Source organism: Pinus tabuliformis, chromosome 6, assembly GCF_031772625.1.
Source record: "Pinus tabuliformis cultivar Carrire ecotype Pingquan chromosome 6, CPIR1, whole genome shotgun sequence".
In the NCBI taxonomy this organism is placed as follows: domain Eukaryota; kingdom Viridiplantae; phylum Streptophyta; class Pinopsida; order Pinales; family Pinaceae; genus Pinus; species Pinus tabuliformis.
The window spans coordinates 884,633,058-884,652,202 of record NC_142292.1 but is presented as its reverse complement, the minus strand read 5'-3'; the positions used below and the strand labels follow the sequence as shown (position 1 = coordinate 884,652,202).

Genomic DNA, 19,145 nt, shown 5'->3' with positions numbered 1-19,145 from the left:
ATCTCCTCTTTAGTTGTCCTTTTGCATTCTCAAATATCTATAATCAAATCACTATCTCTCTCTATCTCTCACAATATTGATTTCATAAAAAAAAATTACTTCATACAACTTAGAACATAAATTTTTTTATCAATCTCCTCTTTAGTTGTCCTTTTGCATTCTTAAATATCTATAATCAAATCACTCCAGAGCATGTCTTTCTAAATTTGTTCATCACTATGAAACACCAATCAGCACCAAATTCCAAAACTAAACAAGTACATGATACCACTTGTAATAAGGGGATGCTTTCCAGAAACACTGCAAATCACGCGTACGAGATAAGGAAGGATTTGGACATGAAATATATAAATGCAAAAGCATCTTCCAGTACGGAAAACAACCTGTCTTGCACTTTTAGGTTGCAATGCTCCCACACAATCGTGATTTGACGTGCCCTGATCGCTACCTCTCCTTTTTTTTAGAACAATTAATTAGGTACTGGGATAGAATCGTGTGCACTCAAAAGCCTGAATTGAAAGGTATTGGAATCGAATCACGCACACTCGAAAGTCTAAATTTCATTCAAGGTTTTGAAGTAACAACATAATAATATGGAAACTCCGGTTGAGCTTACTCCTTTGCTTGAAAAGCCTATGACATTGAAAAAAGGAAAAAATAAAAGAAAAAGCGGAGGAAAATAATAGTGGAATGATGGAAGTGAGTGATGCCTATTTCTGATGGAGCCAATGGATATCACCTCTCTCTTTATACACATACAACAAAATCGTAAGATGGAAATCCCCTGCAAAGATGCAAAGATGCAGAGAGATTTTTATTTTTTTTCAGTAGAAAAAAAGCTATATATTATATTAACTGAAAATATACAAAATAGTTGACATACATATTATTCACAAGATGAATTGGAAACTTAATTCTCCTCATCTCATAAGAAAGAAAAAGTGAGCTATAAGACTGAAACATACATAATCCAGCAAAGAAGATCATAGCAACCTAGGTGCTTATATTCTGTAATATTCAAGGTCAGAGGGGGAACACCCCATTTTGTTAACAATATGCAGAATATTGTTCAGAACAACAAGTCAAAAAGTGACATATACAAAATTTGCAGTAGAAAAGAGGGAGGTTCAGATTTAACCCGGAAATAGGAAGTCCCCCATATCATATGTGTTGTGCTCCCACGTGATCTCCAAATACCATTTACCTGTCATTCCCAACAATCCTTTTTTTGATAATCTATCTGCTTCCTTGTTTTGGTTCCTGCCAATATGTTGGATTGTGGATCCTTCATGAAGTTGCCAAAGAAGATCGATCCGCTCCAGCCATCCTTGTAGCATAGGAGTGTTAATGGAGGCTTTTCCCAAGACCTGGTCAATAATGATCTTCGAGTCTCCATATATGTGCAAATAGGGAATATTAAGAAAACTGCTGAACCATAAGAGGCCCCTAGGGCAACGATCAATTCATGGATTAGATTTCCTATCCCTAACTAAGAAGGAAGGATGAAGTTGTCCAATCAAATGAAGTCTATGTTTATAGGTCTCTAGGGTTTTGTTAAATAATCTTCACCCTAATTATTGTATGAAAAATGAGTTGTCTTCAAGATTTTGTAACTAGAATTTGACAAGGTATTGACAATAGTGTCGAATAGATCTCTTTCTTGAATCTATTTTTGGATTATTATTTTTTTGGGAAGTTTCAAAATGAAGAAATTTATGGTGAAATAATATATTATTCCCTTTATTATTTAGGAAACAAAGGTGCATATTTAGCCCCATTATGAAGAAATGGTTTCCTTATTGGTTGGAGTTAGAACAAATGTAGTAACGAACGCAATAAAACCATTGCTCGATTTTTTCATTAACTTTTAAAATCCAAGGGGTTCGAAAAGTAAAGAAATCTACTTTATTAAACTTCGGAAAAAAATAAAAAAATCAAGGCCTTATATCATATTAGGGTAAAATTGTGGTTATGGATAAACTTCGTTATGTTGAAAATTACATTGAAAACTGTTATTTGTTTGAACGCAAAGAACAACTACAATCACTAATTTACTTCATTTCTTAGAAAAACTACAATCACTAATTTATTTCATTTCACTATTGAATATATATAATTCATTCTCTTTTCCAATTTTTTTCTCAATTCTTGCAAATTTATGCAATTATTCTGTAGCTAAGTTCTTACGTGTGCAACCTCTAATAATTTGACATGGTATCAAAGCAATACCTTTTGAAGGTTGGATTGGCATTCAACCTAAAGTCTATCATTTTTTCATTTTTGGATCTTAAGCATAGGCTCACATTCCTATAAAAAAAGAGAAAGGCTTTGGAGTCTCACAACAAGGAATGCATGTTCATTAGATATTGTGACTGAGTCAAAGGATATAGATTTATTGATATCAACACTAAAGAGCTATTTATTGAAATGATTTAAAGTTTGAAGAAGATCCTTTTCATGCACTGCCAGATGACCTGTTACAAAGTTACCCTCACAACTAGTTGATGAGTATGTAGATGATACTTCAAATTAGATTTCTGATCTATAAGAGCATTTTCCTATGACACTTATTAGACCACTAATTGTTGAACATCAAGATAATACTTCCTCATGTAGTTTGGAAGATTCTCAACCACTTTCAACACAAAAATGGTGCAACATGAGTGAAATCTTAGATGATCCTGCCACCATACCTCAATTCGAGGAAGCTACACAAGTACTCTCAACTATGGAATCATGCATGCCCATGCATGCTTATACGATACGTGCATCTTATCCATAGACCTATGTGGAAGAAATTGGGCATCCTGCATGGGAGGCAACTATGGATGGGGAATACAACTCTCTCACTGAGAACCAAACTTGGGACCTAGTTCTACTACCTTCCTATCGTAAACTTGTCAAGTGCCAGTGGATTTACTAAATCAAGCAAGCAACATATGGCTAAGTTAGTTGATATAAAGCATGATTGGTGGCCAAAGTTCTTTAGTAAGTACATGGTGTTGACTATGATGAAAATTTTTCTCTAGTGGAAAAAATGGATTCTATTTAGCTAGCTCTCTCCATTGCAGTAGCAAGACAGTGGGAGGTGCATCATATGGATGTGAAGAATACCTTTCTTCATGGTTATCTCAAGGAGGAAATATACATGGAGCATCCGCAAGGATACATGGAGAATTCATCTGTTGTATGCAAAGTAAAGAAATCTCTCTATGGCCTCAAGCAGACACCTATAACCTGGTATGCAAAGATGGATTCCTATTTGTTGTCTCAAAATTTTGTACATTGCAATTCTAATTCCAATGTTTATTTGTTGAATAAAATTGATTCCTTGTTGATCATAATACTCTACGTAGATGATCATTTGATAATAGGTAGTTCAGTTTCTACTATTGCTAATATTAAAACTACATTGCATAAGCATTTTTCTATGATAGACATGGGCATGCTCAATTTCTTCCTTAGACTAGAGATTGGTCAGAATGGTGTTGGTATTACCATTCCTCAACCGAAGTATGTTAGAGATCTTTTGGAACGATTTCACATGAGTGACTGCAACCCAATAGCCCCACCTTTCTTGATAGGGATAAAGCTTGAGGATGGAAAAGACACACCATTGGTTGATTGCACATTGTATTGTTAGAGTGTGGGGAGTCTTCTTTATCTAACTCCCTCCTGTCTTGATCCCTCGTATGCCAATATCTTCCAGATACATGTAGGAGGCACATGAACTACACTAGAAAGTTGCAAAGCACATCCTTCATTATGTCCAAGGGATAATCACCTATGGGATTCATTATGCAACAAATTGTTCTTTGGATCTCATTGGGTTCACAAATTCATATTGGGTTGGTGACAACCTTGATTGCAAGTCCACCTTCGACTATGTACTTAGTTTGGGATCCAACCCCATTTTTTGGTCAAGCAAGAAGTAGGCAGCCATTGCTTTATCATCAACAGAGGTCGAGTACAAAGGAGTAGTCAATTCTGTCATTCAAGCCATTTGGTTGCAACATTTCCTTTCCGAGCTTGGTATCATTTTCCATCATTCGACTATCATATGGTGCGACAATCAAAGTATGCTGAAGTTTTGCAGAGATCCAGTGTAGCGACAATAGGCCAAACGTATCCAAATCCACATCCACTACATCAGAGGATTGATTCATAATGGGATCATCGATCTGTGGTACTTTCCTAGTTATGAGAAAACTACTGACATTTTCACTAAGCAAAAGTTTCACTTTCTGCGGAATTGTTCCAAGGTGAAGGACGATTTCCTCGCAGTTGTCTTTTCTTTTAGTTCTGCATTGTATTTTAGCAGGGGGGGTGTTCCCACTGCGTTTTCCCTCTTTCCTCTTCCATGCATTGTATATGTACCTAAAATGACCTTGTTGTCGGGACTCATCCATCTTGCATCATACTCACCTAAGTTATTGCTATGGCGGGGAGGGGGAAAGGAGGGGGTTGATGTACATGCACATTAACATAGCATATAGCTTCAATTAGCTTTAGTCCTTCCATGGAGTTAAGTGATGAACATGCACATTGCATATATAGCTTTAGTTAGCTTTAGTGCCTGCATGCACTTAATCTTAATTTAGTTGCTTTATGTATTGATTCTTTCATCACTATTGAATATACAAAATTCATTTTCTCTTCCATTTTTTTTTCTCTCAATTCTTGCAAGTTTATGCAATTATTCTCCAACTAAGTCTTTATCTATGGAGCTAATAAGTTAACATGTAGTATGGTTTAAAAATGTGTTTTCTTGGATTATGGTATCATGAGTGAAAGCTTACCCCCTTACAAACCACCAATGAATAATTCCAGGTGGAATGGTTTTCCTTGAAGAATAGTGATGAGTCAACCTACATTCCAATAATAGTTATCCCTATTGTTAGTTTGACAAATGAATTATGATAAATTATCTTACTATTTTAAGAAAAAAAAATATAAAAGTGATTATGTTTTTATCACCCTTATCATAAAAAAAAATTGTATTTTATAATTATGATTTTATTTTGGGATAAGGGACTTCAAATTCAGAGGGTGTCATCACCATCGGTGGATGTGGAAAAATATCCATATTTCTTTTATAAATTATGAGAAAACAATATAAATGAAGAGAAAAAGGATATTTTGTCCTCATAGAAACTGGAATCAAATTAATCAAGGCAGACTTCCATGGTAAAATCACTATTGGGGTTAGTGAATTATAAAATTTACTTTATAACGAAAAAACCTATTTCTTTAAACAAAATTACAAAATCATGATATATATACCATGATATGTGTATTTATGCCATCACACACCCAAATCATTTAAATACATCACAAAAAGATAGAGAGCGCGCTGTGTAATTACGCCGTAAGGCGTTCCCTCTGAAATAAACTTTGCTCTCTGCCTACGTGTCATTAGTTTGCGCCTACGTGTCATTACTTTGCACCATTAGATGATAAGTTAGACGATTGAGAAAAGCTCAACCGTTCGATGATTAGAAAATAGTTAGAAATTCATTGGAACCTAGTATTCGATTCACATTGGTAAAATCCCTAATTTGCACGGTCGATTTCTTCCACAGTCGAAGCAGGGGTGTGTGTCACCAAGATTTGAAGCCAGAGAACCTGTTATTAGACGAAAATGACTATATGAGAATCACCAACGGAGCCAAGGCCGACATCTGGTCGTGTGGAGGCATACTGTTCGTGCTCTTGGTGGGCTACCTGTCGTTCCAGGATTTGAATCTGACAGTGATGTATAAGAAGATCTACCGGGGATTTCAAATGCATGCCCTGGTTTTCCTCTGAAGTTCGGCGTCTGGTTATCCGGCTGTTAGACCCTAACCCTCTCTAAAGAGGATCACTGTTCCGCAGCTCATGGAGGTTTCTTGGTTCCGCTGGGGCTTCAAGCGTACGTACGCCGACAATTATCTCTGAATTCCCCAAGAAGCAAGAAACATTTTCTCGCATCTTAGGGTATTGTGAATAAAATGATATCCAATCTCCAAATGTCAGTCTTTGAATCACTCATGTATTCTACATGGCTCCGTCTTCCTTGCGAGGTTGACAAGAAAACTAGAATGGTTGTTCTAAATTTCTCCCCCTTGCATGCAGTTCTTCAGATTGAAGAATCCTAGTTGTGATTGCACCAAGAGAAATAAGGTGCATTTTACATCCCAGAGGCAGGGAGATGTGTGATGTCTATGCATAACACTTATGTGAAGTTTGGCATAGGTTGGCGCATGATAATATAAAAAAAGGTAGCAGTGGGGTATGGATGATAAGATGAGATAATATAAGCTACTTTTATTAATTTCCAACGAATGACCACAAAAGTATGTCATTGGGACTGCTCTGTACCACTGTATTGATACAGAGTGGGAGACCAAGAAAGAAGTAGAAAGTAAGAGATGAAATTACATACTCCCCTAAACGAAGATATAAACTGGCTCTAATAGCCAAAAACAGATTGGGGAGATATGCCTAGAATCTGGAATACAAAAAGTGAGAGCAAATCAAACTCTACTAGTAACCACTCTTCTAACATCCAAGGTCTAATGAATTTCTGGATAGAAAACTATCTAGAAGAGGAACTATTATATAATATAGACTGCAAATGGTGCTGCTGTCAGGATGATTTTTCCCACCATGGAAGCCAGGGAGGACTCCCCTGGCTGTTAGCTAGGTCACAAGGTTTGTTGAACTTCAACCTTGAGGTTCAAAATTTTGGCAACCTTTAAAATATTTTTCGAGGTTTGGCAAATTTCATTGAACCTCATAGCCATTGACCAAATTCGTAGATCAAAACTCACAATCTCATGTCGCAACCCAAGTTTGTAATCTGTCTTTTCAATTTCCAAGTTCCATGATAGCATTTTTTTATGTTTATTGATGTTGATTTCTTACTATATAGACGAACCTAATGGCTAACCTCACCCAAACCTCATGAAAAAAATTGAACTCGAACCTGAACCATGTAACTTAGGCTGTTAGTGTGGGGTCTCGAATGGGCATGTTGCTAGGGTCGTTGAGAAGTGGTGATAGTCCCCTAAGCTTGCACTGATCTAGGGGCAGGGGACATAATATGAATGGTCTGTCTCTGGAACATAGTAAGAAAATGGCTATTTTGAACAAAAATATTAAAATGAATAGTTGTTGGTAAACCATTGATTTTAAAAAAATGAGAGTGAATTTCTTATGTCAGTGAGAATTCTGACTTTATCTCACCACTAAGTCCGTCCTAGCCCTGCAATTATAAGTAGTTCAACAATGTTATTAGGCTTGCTAAAATTCAACGGGATCCATTACTTGAGAAGATAGATATCAATGGGATTCATTGCCTGACAAGATAACTGTATGTAACATGAAAATTGAATCTGAACACTGATCTTGATCAGTGAATCCTGACTTAAATTGCCTTCTGATTCTGGTCTTCATGTTATATAAAAAAATTGAATAAGTGTGTAAGGTGTGATAAGGTCTCAAAAATTCATTTCTATATTAACTTCCCTTTACTGTTGTCTTACATTTAGGTTTTCAAAACTTGTGAGTATGCTTCAGAATACTCTCTCCTAAAATATTATAGGTATTAGGGTCGACTAAAATTGGAGTGCCTGAAAAGAAGGATTCTAGAATGGTACAGGCTCAAATAAATGGGATGCACTGACAATTATAAGCAATACTTTCATATTGAATAAATTTTATTACAGCAAAGTAATTCATCTAAAGCAACAAATGGCTTATGCATGCAAATTTTATATTAGCAAAAAATGGCCGATGTATGGAAACTTTATATTTACATTTAAACTTAAGTTTCAGTAAAGTAACACTCTCTAGAGAACCCCCCTTTCATGTCAAGCATCGTCCAGATAGAAAAGCAGATGTAATGGTCAATCTAGGTGTGATCTTAGGAGAAGGCATGATTATACTTGGAAATCTGATGGATAAAAAATCACCATCAAGCACATCCATGATTATTGCATTTTTTGCAATTGATACTTCTTATAATCAACAAAGTAACCTTTTTTCATGTCAGCCATGAATCAAACAGGGAAGCAGATATGTAATGGCCAACGTATGGGTGACCCTAAGAGAATGCATGATCATCCCATGTTTATTAGGCTTCTTGCAAATGACACTTTTAAATTGGCAATGGGTGTTATGAGCTGGGATTGTTATAAGGAGGACCCCTTTCACCGTCCACGATCCTTAATGTTGCATGGATGTTATGAGGTGGGATTTTTACAAGGAGGGCCCTCTTCACCCTCCATGAACCTTAAGGTTGCTTGCATCCTTCTTGTTGCTGAAGGTTGCCAGCTCCCTCCCTCCCCATCCTTCTTGTTGCTGAAGGTTGCCACCTCCCTCCCTGCCTTCTTCCTGCCAACCTCCACAACCCTTCCTCATTCTGTCTACAACTTTTATGATCCTCCCTTGTGACTCAACCTTATTGTTAGTTTGACAAATGAATTATGATAAATTATCTTACTATTTTAAGAGAAAAAATATAAAAGTGATTATGTTTTTATCACCCTTATCATTAAAAAAAAATTGTATTTTATAATTATGATTTTATTTTGGAATAAGGGACTTCAAATTCAGAGGGTGTCATCACCATCGGTGGATGTGGAAAAATATCCATTTTTCTTTTATAAATTATGAGAAAACAATATAAATGAAGAGAAAAAGGATAGTTTGTCCTCATAGAAACTGGAATCAAATTAATCAGGGCAGACTTCCATGGTAAAAGCACTATTGGGGTTAGTGAATTATAAAATTTACTTTATAACGAAAAAACCTATTTCTTTAAACAAAATTACAAAATCATGATATATATACCATGATATGCGTATTTATGCCATCACACACCCAAATCATTTAAATACATCACAGAAAGATAGAGAGCGCGCTGTGTAATGGATACGACAAATGGATGAAGGGAGAGAAGCAATATATCAGGGACAGACGCAATCCATCATGTTATCGATGGCCGAAGAAGAGGGCGACGAAACAGACAACCATTTTTCCAATTTAGCAGCAAAAGCAGTATTGTTAGTATTATTTTCCACTCCTGCCAATAACTCCAACTTATGAGTTGTGGACTGCGATGCCAACGCCGGCGGTTGCTCAGTACTCGGAACGCCCGGCCTCTGCTCCTCCTTTTGTGAGGTGCCGCCACGCAGCTTCAGCATCTCTTCACACCAAATCAGTGTCACAATAGAAATTTCTTTCCCGAACTCAAAACAGAAATAATGAATATTTAATATCCTCACTCACAACACTCGCAAAATCCTTCTATCTCATCACTGAAACGCTTTTCTCGAATTGATGGAGACTCTGACGAGTTTCCTCGTAATTTATAGGCGGCGGAGGCTCCACATATAGATGACACCGTTTTCTTCTATTTGCGGCGAATGGAAATATGTCTGCTGGTTTGAACTTTACAGGCGAAAGGAAAGTGGTTTATGGCATCCGGTGGGTTGAGGGCGACACGGTAGGCAACGTGTCCGCTGGTTTGAGTTTTACAGGAGGGGGAATTGGTTTTTGGCATACGGTGGGTTGGTAGTGACACGGCAGGCAACGTAGATGCACTGAAAGGGAATGCAGAGATTATCTTTAAGAAGGCAATTGTGCGTTCTTATTATAAAATTGTTACTTGACATTGAATTGAATAAAGTAGTGATTGGTACCCATTTAAATTTTCCATACATATTTAGACGGCGAGATAAAGAGGAAGTGGATAAATATTTCAAACATTCAAATTAAGAAAAACAGATGGTTTATATCTCGAATTTTATTTTTGTGGAAGTGGATAAGTTTTCAATTTGGTTCTGGATAAGAGCTGCTGTGTTACTCGAGATATGGATTCCTTGGACTTATGAAGAAATAATGTAGAGTTGCAATTCATATCTTAAGTTATATTAAAATATGGTTTTTTTTAATATGGTTATATATTAAATTTTATCAAAATGTGTTTTTTTTAAATATAAGGTTATTATAATTTATTTCATTTATTTTAAATTTTAAAAATATATTAAAATATTAAATTTAATAAAAAAATTTATACGAAATTATCAAAATTTTGATTGTGTAATTATTATTTTTTTATCAAATTGTTTTACTCATTTCATTAATTTATTTATTTTGTAGAATTTTATTAACATATTTAATTATTTGTAAAAATATATTTAGGCCGATAGGCCTTCCTTTGGAACAGACTTTCGTCGTTCCTTTGTCTCCCGTGCTGACACGTGGCCTTATGCTCCACCATAAATGATGTACCGCCAGGTGATTGTGCTTGATATCCGGGTTGTAGACTGATCAATTACCCTTGCATTTTTCACCCAGCGATGTGATGCTTACCCAGCAGTTTACCCAGCATCGGAAGGGCTGGGTTAGAGCTATATTTCTGCTGATGGCCGGCCCGCCATAAGCAATGTGCCTATATTTGTGTTGATGGCCATAAATCTAAACATTCAAATAGAAAACTCAAACCAGGATCGCACGTCTGCCCGTTTTTCCTGCCAGCAGCCGCCCTTTCCTTGCGAGAATGTAGGTAACCGTCACACAAAGCCTGGCACTCCAGAGTAGGGTAGTAATGGCGCATTCTGTTGCGGTCCCTGTTTTGCTGTGCACTGCTGTTCTGATGCACGATCAACTGTTCTGCGGTTTCTGTGGTTCCATGACCGGGAGCCTTCTTGGATCAAACTACCGGCAGTCTTGGATCAATCTCACACAGTATAGCACTGTTCACGAGCGGGTAACGGAGCTGGAAATCGAACCGGAAGAGAACATCTGCAGGACATCATTTCTTCCAGATCAGGTCATCGTCTCTCTCAGTCCTCTTTAATTTTTAAGCTCTCTCAGTCCTCTTTAATAGATGCCCACTATCGTTTGGCTGGAATCGAATGAAGTGGAAGTTAGAGGCATAGAAACTTTGTACAGAAACTAAATGATTTCTCATAGCTGTCATCTTCTGCATTCTCTGATTGTCGCTGCTTATACTCAACATTCAACGGTTATGGTCAGCTGTTTGATGTGGAGTAGTCTTTAGTTCCAGTGTCGAAAATGGTTGGCGATATTTCTCTAACTTGAAAGGATATGTCTCACTAGGACCAACAAAATAATACCCATGCTGCCTTGATTGCCAGTGTATATGCCTGCAGCCATTCTAGAACTTTTACTTCCATCTTTATTAGGCAACGACATGTTCTCACCATGGCTTGGGAGGTCTGTACTAGCTGCTTAAATGTTTTTGAACATTACCTGCAGCCTGCTCCCTATTTTGTTCAGGTTTTTCTGTTATGGCATCATATTTAAGCTGTGATTTGGGAGCTACCATAGTGCCTTCATGCACCACTTCGTGGAAGCATAGATTCATTGACCTGCCACAAAAGTCTTGCCCTTTTTTGCATGTTGTTCTTTGTAATTGTCGACAGGCCATCCCTGGTAGTCAGGGTTTTTTACCCAAACTTTCTACAACGTTTCTCCATCTTCTTCAGAGCAGTTAACATATATTGGATTCCCTTTTATTCACTCAATACCGTCATTACTTTTCTGCCCATAACGGGGTTTGTTCTTTTTGCCAGTGTATATGCCTGCAGCCATTCTAGAACTTTTACTTCCATCTTTATTTGGCAACGACATGTTCTCACCATGGCTTGGGAGGTCTGTACTAGCTGCTTAAATGTTTTTGAACATTACCTGCAGCCTGCTCCCTATTTTGTTCAGGTTTTTCTGTTATGGCATCATATTTAACAAACCTTTACTCAAGTTTCGTTTCCTGTGTCAAATTTTATTTATTCACCGTCTAAACCCCAATTTTGACTATAAAGCTATTTAACAAACCTTTACTCAAGTTCCGTTTCGTGTGTCAAATTTTCGCTGCGCAAGACGCAAGTACATCCCAATATATTTTGATCCAGCTTCCAACTTCGTCCAAGAATTATGGAGGTAAAACAAACAGGTGCGAGTCCATCATATGGAGGTAAAAAAGAGCAGGTAGATGACTTCCCACACCACTTCGTGGAAGCATAGATTCATTGACCTGCCACAAAAGTCTTGCCCTTTTTTGCATGTTGTTCTTTGTAATTGTCGACAGGCCATCCCTGGTAGTCAGGGTTTTTTACCCAAACTTTCTACAACGTTTCTCCATCTTCTTCAGAGCAGTTAACATATATTGGATTCCCTTTTATTCACTCAATACAGTCATTACTTTTCTGCCCATAACGGGGTTTGTTCTTTTCTATAGATTCTAATCGGAAAGTGGAGGTTGTATTCTTCCATATAAGGTGAAATATTACTTACTTGTAAACTATTAAATATTACTTTTGATATATTTAAAATATATTATTTTTAGTGTTATAACCCAATTTCCAAAATTACTTCTAACATGTTACCAATTCACCGTAGCTTAATAGCTTAGGGTGTTTGTTGTCCAAGAAAAGAATCCACCGTAGCTTAACAGCTTAGGGTGTTTGTTGTCCAAGAAAGTTTTTTAGGCACCGATATGTTCTCACCATGGCTTGGGAGGTCTGTACTAGCTGCTTAAATGTTTTTGAACATTACCTGCAGCCTGCTCCCTATTTTGTTTAGAGGCATATTTCTCTGTTTTTCCAGGACACAAATGGGTGCTAGAATGGTTGACTGGCCTGTCTCCATCGTCTCCAACATAAGTAGGAGCTCATTTAGACACCACTCTGATTCGGCATAATGAGGAGAACGGCAAGGGCTAACATTCACTGCAATTTCAAGAGTGCGGTCTCTGGCAGACATACACATCAATCCAGCATTCCCATTCTCCCGCATTGCACAGATGCACAAGAATCCATATCTTAAGCGTAGACAGCAAGAGGAATCATTCCTTGCATCAAAATCTATTGAGAATAATACACTTTAACCAATCGTACAACCTTTCATCCAGAATTACCCACATGGTAAACACCACTCACTACATAACGAAGTTTCACATATACTTGCTTGCTATTACATTTAGTTTCATATGATTTTATAAACGTTTGGAATCGTTAATTTATTTCGAATATTCAAACAAAATCGTCAAACATATTCATTGTCACTTACAATGTTTCCTTTTTGGACGACAACAGGTATGAATACATGCTACCTACGAAGGTTGTACGAGTGTTGCGAAGAAATTCAGCAACAAGAACTTACGCTTCAAGATATGCAGACAAGGATCCTGCCACAACAATCAATGCCACTTTACCGTTTGCGCCCAGCCATCAAGTTGTTAAAAAAAATAAGGCAAATACTTAAGATGACAATTCACATTCATGAAAGGGACGCACACAGGCAAATGCGCCATCAATTGCAGGAACAGCTCGCACAATATGGCACCACAATAAACACTCACTGGTGTTGCCGATGCCATGGCCCATCATGCATATATGATTAGCTGCACATGCTCAAACACATCTCTACATAATAGAATGCTTTTATTGTACATATGTTTAGAAGCCAACAAATACTTTCATTGTATATATGTTTAGTTATATCTTTCCAAACACATCTCCATGTCTAGAGTGACTTGTCCCTGTCGACTTCAGGATCTTCAGATTATTACGGAAGTTGAGCATTTTAGCTCTGGACCAAACTCTGTTGTTTTGTTCTCGTTCTGTCAAGATCTATTTATGCAAATCATGGAATTACAGAGTTTTGTATGACTGTGAATGTAATCAGTAAATTGGTTGGGCATTCTCTTTTCCTTGTAGTATACATATATGAACTTTGGTATTTTATGGCTAAACATTTGGCTTGAAATAGTTCTGCAACCATCTCTTGCATGTTCGGCATGTAAATAATTCCATTTCTGAAATCACAAATGAATCTTGTCCGTGCAACAAATATGCATACAGTTTTTAGACAACAATGCCATTTCTTCCTCATCATGTTGACAATCCATTTTTCTCATAGATTTAATAGAGTCTTCTTATGTGTTCTATATGTTTTTAGGAAGATATTCTGTAGACATGAAATATCTGTATAATCAATTTCTAAATGAATTAATGAAATTTAATTCAGAAAACTGTTATATGATGTTTTCTCAGCTTCTCTAGCCCGAGTCTGTGAATGTCGAAGAGCATCCAATAAGTCTGACTTCCTGGTATAATCAGCTTCCAGATATTCTGTTTCTCCATCGGAGCTGGTTAACCTGCGATTGTATCTGCCAAACAATAATGACTAGCTTGAGCCACCAAGAAAATAAGAATAAATTACCAATACCCAGATTTATTAGCAAGAAGCCTTTGTCAATGACACCTTCATGTTATGGTTATCACTATATCTTTAATGCAGGGTTCTCCATGTATTGCATGTTTATAAACTCTCTAAGACTCAAAAGGAACTGAAAATTGTATGGCAACCCAGAATATTTAAAAAAGTGGACATTGAATGGATGTGCCAATATAGTTTGCCAATTTATCATGGACTTTTGTTCACGTTCTGTGAAAGAGATTTTTTGTAAATATACATATTAGCTTTTGCAAAGAACAAGAATTACAAAGACAAAAATGCCCCTGCTTATCAAGTATATTTTACGCACCTTTGAAAAATAGTATTTTATGAGACATCATGGGGCAACCAAACTCACCTAATGATTCTCTCTCGGTAATCAGTGGAGGATGATTTATGGGCAACTTCTGATTCGGTGGCTTCTGAAGTTGAGGGTGAATGGCCATAAAGTAACAAGGAGTTCAAGCCCTTCTCTTCTTGATATGGAGATTTGAACCTGCCAACAGAAGTTGAAAAAACTGCATCTTTGGATTTAGACATGTCCATCTCTTTAAATTTGTCACTGCTTTTAAAAGGTGCACTCCCGTGCCAGATCACAATTTTGCAAGCTCCCTTTGATCAGCTCTACACCACCTAATTCCACCCTTCTCATAAGATTTTGCATTTGTACAGTTCAGATAGTGGTTTATGGAACCTTCAAGCCCAGTACCATCCATCAACTTATCCATTGTCCATGCCTGATCTTGACAACCATCAACAGCTGAAGCTGTATGATCTTTACTTCCATTCACTTTCTTGACTTTGTTAAAGGCAGAGTTTTCCTCATTCACTTCCCGTGGGCAGCATGTATCATTTTTGCTTTGTCCACATGTTTGTCCATTGGAACAATTACTCAAATCTGAGTCTGTACATGCAGGTAATTGAGCTTCAGTGATGCTCAATTTCCTACTGTACAAAGAGTCACAACCAAAATTGATCTTCCCTTGAAAGTCAGGCTGAAATTGTAACCACCATTTCTCATCCAGTGAGAGGCTTGGATTCATCTTGATCCAACTAGCTCTGTAATCAGATATTGCACCAACGGGAAATTATATTTGAAAGCAAACGGGTTCTGAACCACCAACTATAATCTATCTGCAATAGTGCAAAGCATATCAAAGAAAAGAATTCCATTGAAGGTCACTCTCCCTCTCTCTCTCTATATATATATATATATAGTTCAATGGGTTGGTGCCAATATTGCCAGGACATTATTAGTACTCCAACAGACTGTGGAAGTCCCAAGTTTGATTCCCACAAAGTCAGGCATGCTTAGAATGGGGAAAAGTGTCTGGGAGTATCCTAGCGATTTATTTCCGATGATGTGTGTACGTGTGCAAATAATAGAAATAAATCAAAGAATTGTAACACATAAAATGTGCAAGAATACACCATAGATCATACATAGTGCATTAAGATCCAACTATTGATAGTTTGAAAATAATTGACAAATGACAACATATGGGGACATTAGCCATTGGCCACATCAGTTGGACACACAGGGCATGTACCCTACTCATGATATGTGCCCCAGGATTGACTAATACTCAGGGCTCAAGTGTTTAAGTGCTTAACAAATATTCATGGACTGAAAAGTAAAATATATTTCTCATTTTATCATCTGAGATATCGATCACCTTAGGAATCCAGATTAGGCAATTGTGTTTTTCATTGACAAAGGATGAGACAAAACCTTTAATCATAGATGACACATGCATTTGTTTCTCACATGAAAAAAAACAAAATGTCATATTGCCCATCAAAGACGAAGAAGGTAGCATACCTTCTTCACAAAATGATATTAAGGGGAAGCGATCCACTATTTTAGTAGTTTATGTAAGGCCAGAGAAGGACTTTGTTTTTATTGCCAGAAAGAGTTTATAGATTTATTTTTTTCCATGGTAACTGCAGAGGAGAATGCACACTTGGAGAGGAAAATAACTGAATAGGAGGTGTTGGGCACTCTGAAATCGATGACAAAGGAGAAGAGTCCATGACCAAGTGGTTGCTTGACGGAGCTCTTCTTACATTTTCAAGACATTATGTTAAGGGAGCTCATAGAATTGGTAGAGGAATCTAGGTCAAAATGCAAAATATCAGGGGTGACCAATGTTATGTTCGTAGCACTCATCCCAAATACTGAGAAGCCCTCAACCTTTTTTGACTTTCGACTCATATCATTATGTAACACAACCTACAAAATGATTTCTAAAATCATTGCCAGCAGGCTCAAAGCAACTCTATCAAGGCATGTGACTCTAGAACAATTTGGCTTTTTTGGACAACTGACAGATACATGATGTGGCTACAATCACTCAAGTGTATCCACATTTCATATCTTTTCAATTGGAGGCAAGCATCATGAAGATGCTACAGGGCTCAAACATGGATGCAGAACAAAAAAAAGAACAAATGATAGGAGGAATGCGGTTCCTTAGTATATACCTTTGTGGAAATGTGCATGTCCCAGTACCTGTCATCACAAAATCCATCAAGGAAGATTTGCATGAGTGCAATGCATTCTCCAGTCTCACACAATTTCAAGCCTCAATTAGTATATCATGTTAACCCATGACGGGAAGATTTTCGAAAATGTATAATGTCAAGCATATTAATCACAGTCAAATATTTTGAATCTACCAGAACCAAAACATCTTTTATATTCATATAAACTGGAACAGTAAAATTTGTAGAAAACAGAGTGGGTATAAAGGAAACTTAGTATGCATACCCTTAGCTTCTCATAACAAAATCAATAAAGAAAAAAATAATATGCAATATATCCAGGCATAAATGAAAGGTTGCATGCAGTTTTAAGACAGACAACAGGCAGGAAATGGGTCTATAATCATGTCACTTACTTATCATGGTGGAACCTACAATGGGAAAATGTATATCAGCGGAGGATGTAATTCCTGTCTTTAGTGAAATCTTTTGACTTTACTATGCTGTAGTCTAAATCCAGCAAGAATCGTTTTGGTTTTGATGGAATTGCACATATCAGATGTTAATTTTTACAAAAGTGGTTTTGAGTGGGAATATTAAAACGAACAATTTTACTGATTCAAACTTGCAGTTTTGACAAAGATTGACTGGCTCGATTTGGCTGATGGAAAACTGGAAAAGGATAAAAACGTAGTGTTTAGCCTTCTTCCATTGATATTCCCCTCAAAACCACTTTTGTACAGAACAACAATACAGAATGACAAATGTTACCTTTGTTTTGTTTATGTTAGCATTGGAAGATTCTCAGTTTAGGTGAAAACTTAAAAGTCAGAGCCAATAATGGTATATGGAATAATTACCTTTGTACAGGATGATATTTTTTCTTAATTTAGGAGACTAATTGTATGTCATGATGTTGATCTAAGTTATCTCTATATGAATATCTGTCATATCTATTTTCCCTGATGAGAGTTCACAGGAAATGTTGGAAAAGTTTCAAAATTCTACAGATTATACTAAAAAAGATATACGATATTTGTTAGTACTGTTTCAAGAAACGTTTGCCTTGAAAGCAATAGTGGTAATATGATTCCCACAACATGTCAGTCATGCAACTACCTTGATGTTCTATTGAATGTGAAAGAAGGAGCATTTTCAAAAGGGAAATGATCATCATCGTTTCTGGTTTTCGAGCTTCATTATGTGACGGGCATTCATCAGTGCCTTATTACATGAGATATACGTACAAACCCAAACATATCTAATATGCAAATACCCATTCTTTAAACTGAAAACAGTGTGTTTCAATACAAGAAATGAGGAAATAGGAGGACCATTTCTGCATATACAGGTCATCATGAAGGTCAGATTTTGCTGCTTGATAACAATATTTTATGCTACTTTTCAATGGATTTGTTCTATTTGGGATGATGAGAGTGCATTGATGCTCCCGTGAACTAGCCAATCGCTCTTTGTTCCATGGAAAACAAGGTTCAGGTGCCAAAGAAACAGAGCAGAGGAAGCAATGGTTAAATGACAATCCATATCTGACAAAGTTAAATTCTGGAACATGCAAAGGAAGCAATTTTTAGGCATGGAGGAGGAGAGGTAATTCTGTTATTTGTATCTTGCCTCAACTATTTAATGAAGCTACTAGGGTTCTTGCAATGTCAAGAAGGATGAGATGCTTTTTTCCCGGATTGGCTTTTTGTCCATTATTTCGCATCTTATGAAAAGCATCTTACAATTACTTAATGTTTTAGTTATAATGTGAACCACCAATGTAAGTGATTTGTTTTAATTAATGTTTTAGTTATAATGTGAACCACCAATGTAAGTGATTTGTTTTAATATTTGCAAATGTAATTCGCCGCTTTTCAATTACCATGTTCAATAGTTTCGTTGCCTATCTATAGAGGTTTCCTCCTTTTAATAATCCTATCGGCCTCTCATTGTACCTTTTGGGACAATTGCTAGTAAAATAATAATAATAATAATTTTTATCTTATTTTTTCAAATTAATTTTAATTTTTTATTATTTTATTATCTATTTTCAAATTAATTTTAGTTATTCCTATATAATAATATTAAATTTAAATTTCTTTTTGGTTTACTTTATTTGGCAAGTTTATGTTATGTACATTTATGTGAGTGTTGAAAGAACCATATTCAATCCCGTGAACTGACTAACATGTGTTTGAAGGAAGGGTAAGTACACCTAAGGCAAGCCTAATCCAACTGAGTTCTCAATTCCCTCGAGAGTGTATATATATTGCTTATATTTTTTTACTCAAATAATTTAAATTAAAATAATAAGATATAATAGAAAAAATATTTTTAAAACTTATAAGTATAGTCTAAACCTACAATCATACTACATCTAAGGCAACATAGTGCCACATAAATAGAGATGA

General features: G+C 36.4%; 1 pseudogene; it reads right to left on the bottom strand.

Annotated features, from left to right (window-relative positions):
* Nucleotides 1-14,013: 14,013 nt before the first annotated feature.
* Nucleotides 14,014-15,396, bottom strand: LOC149261728 (uncharacterized; annotated as a pseudogene).
* Nucleotides 15,397-19,145: the final 3,749 nt, after the last annotated feature.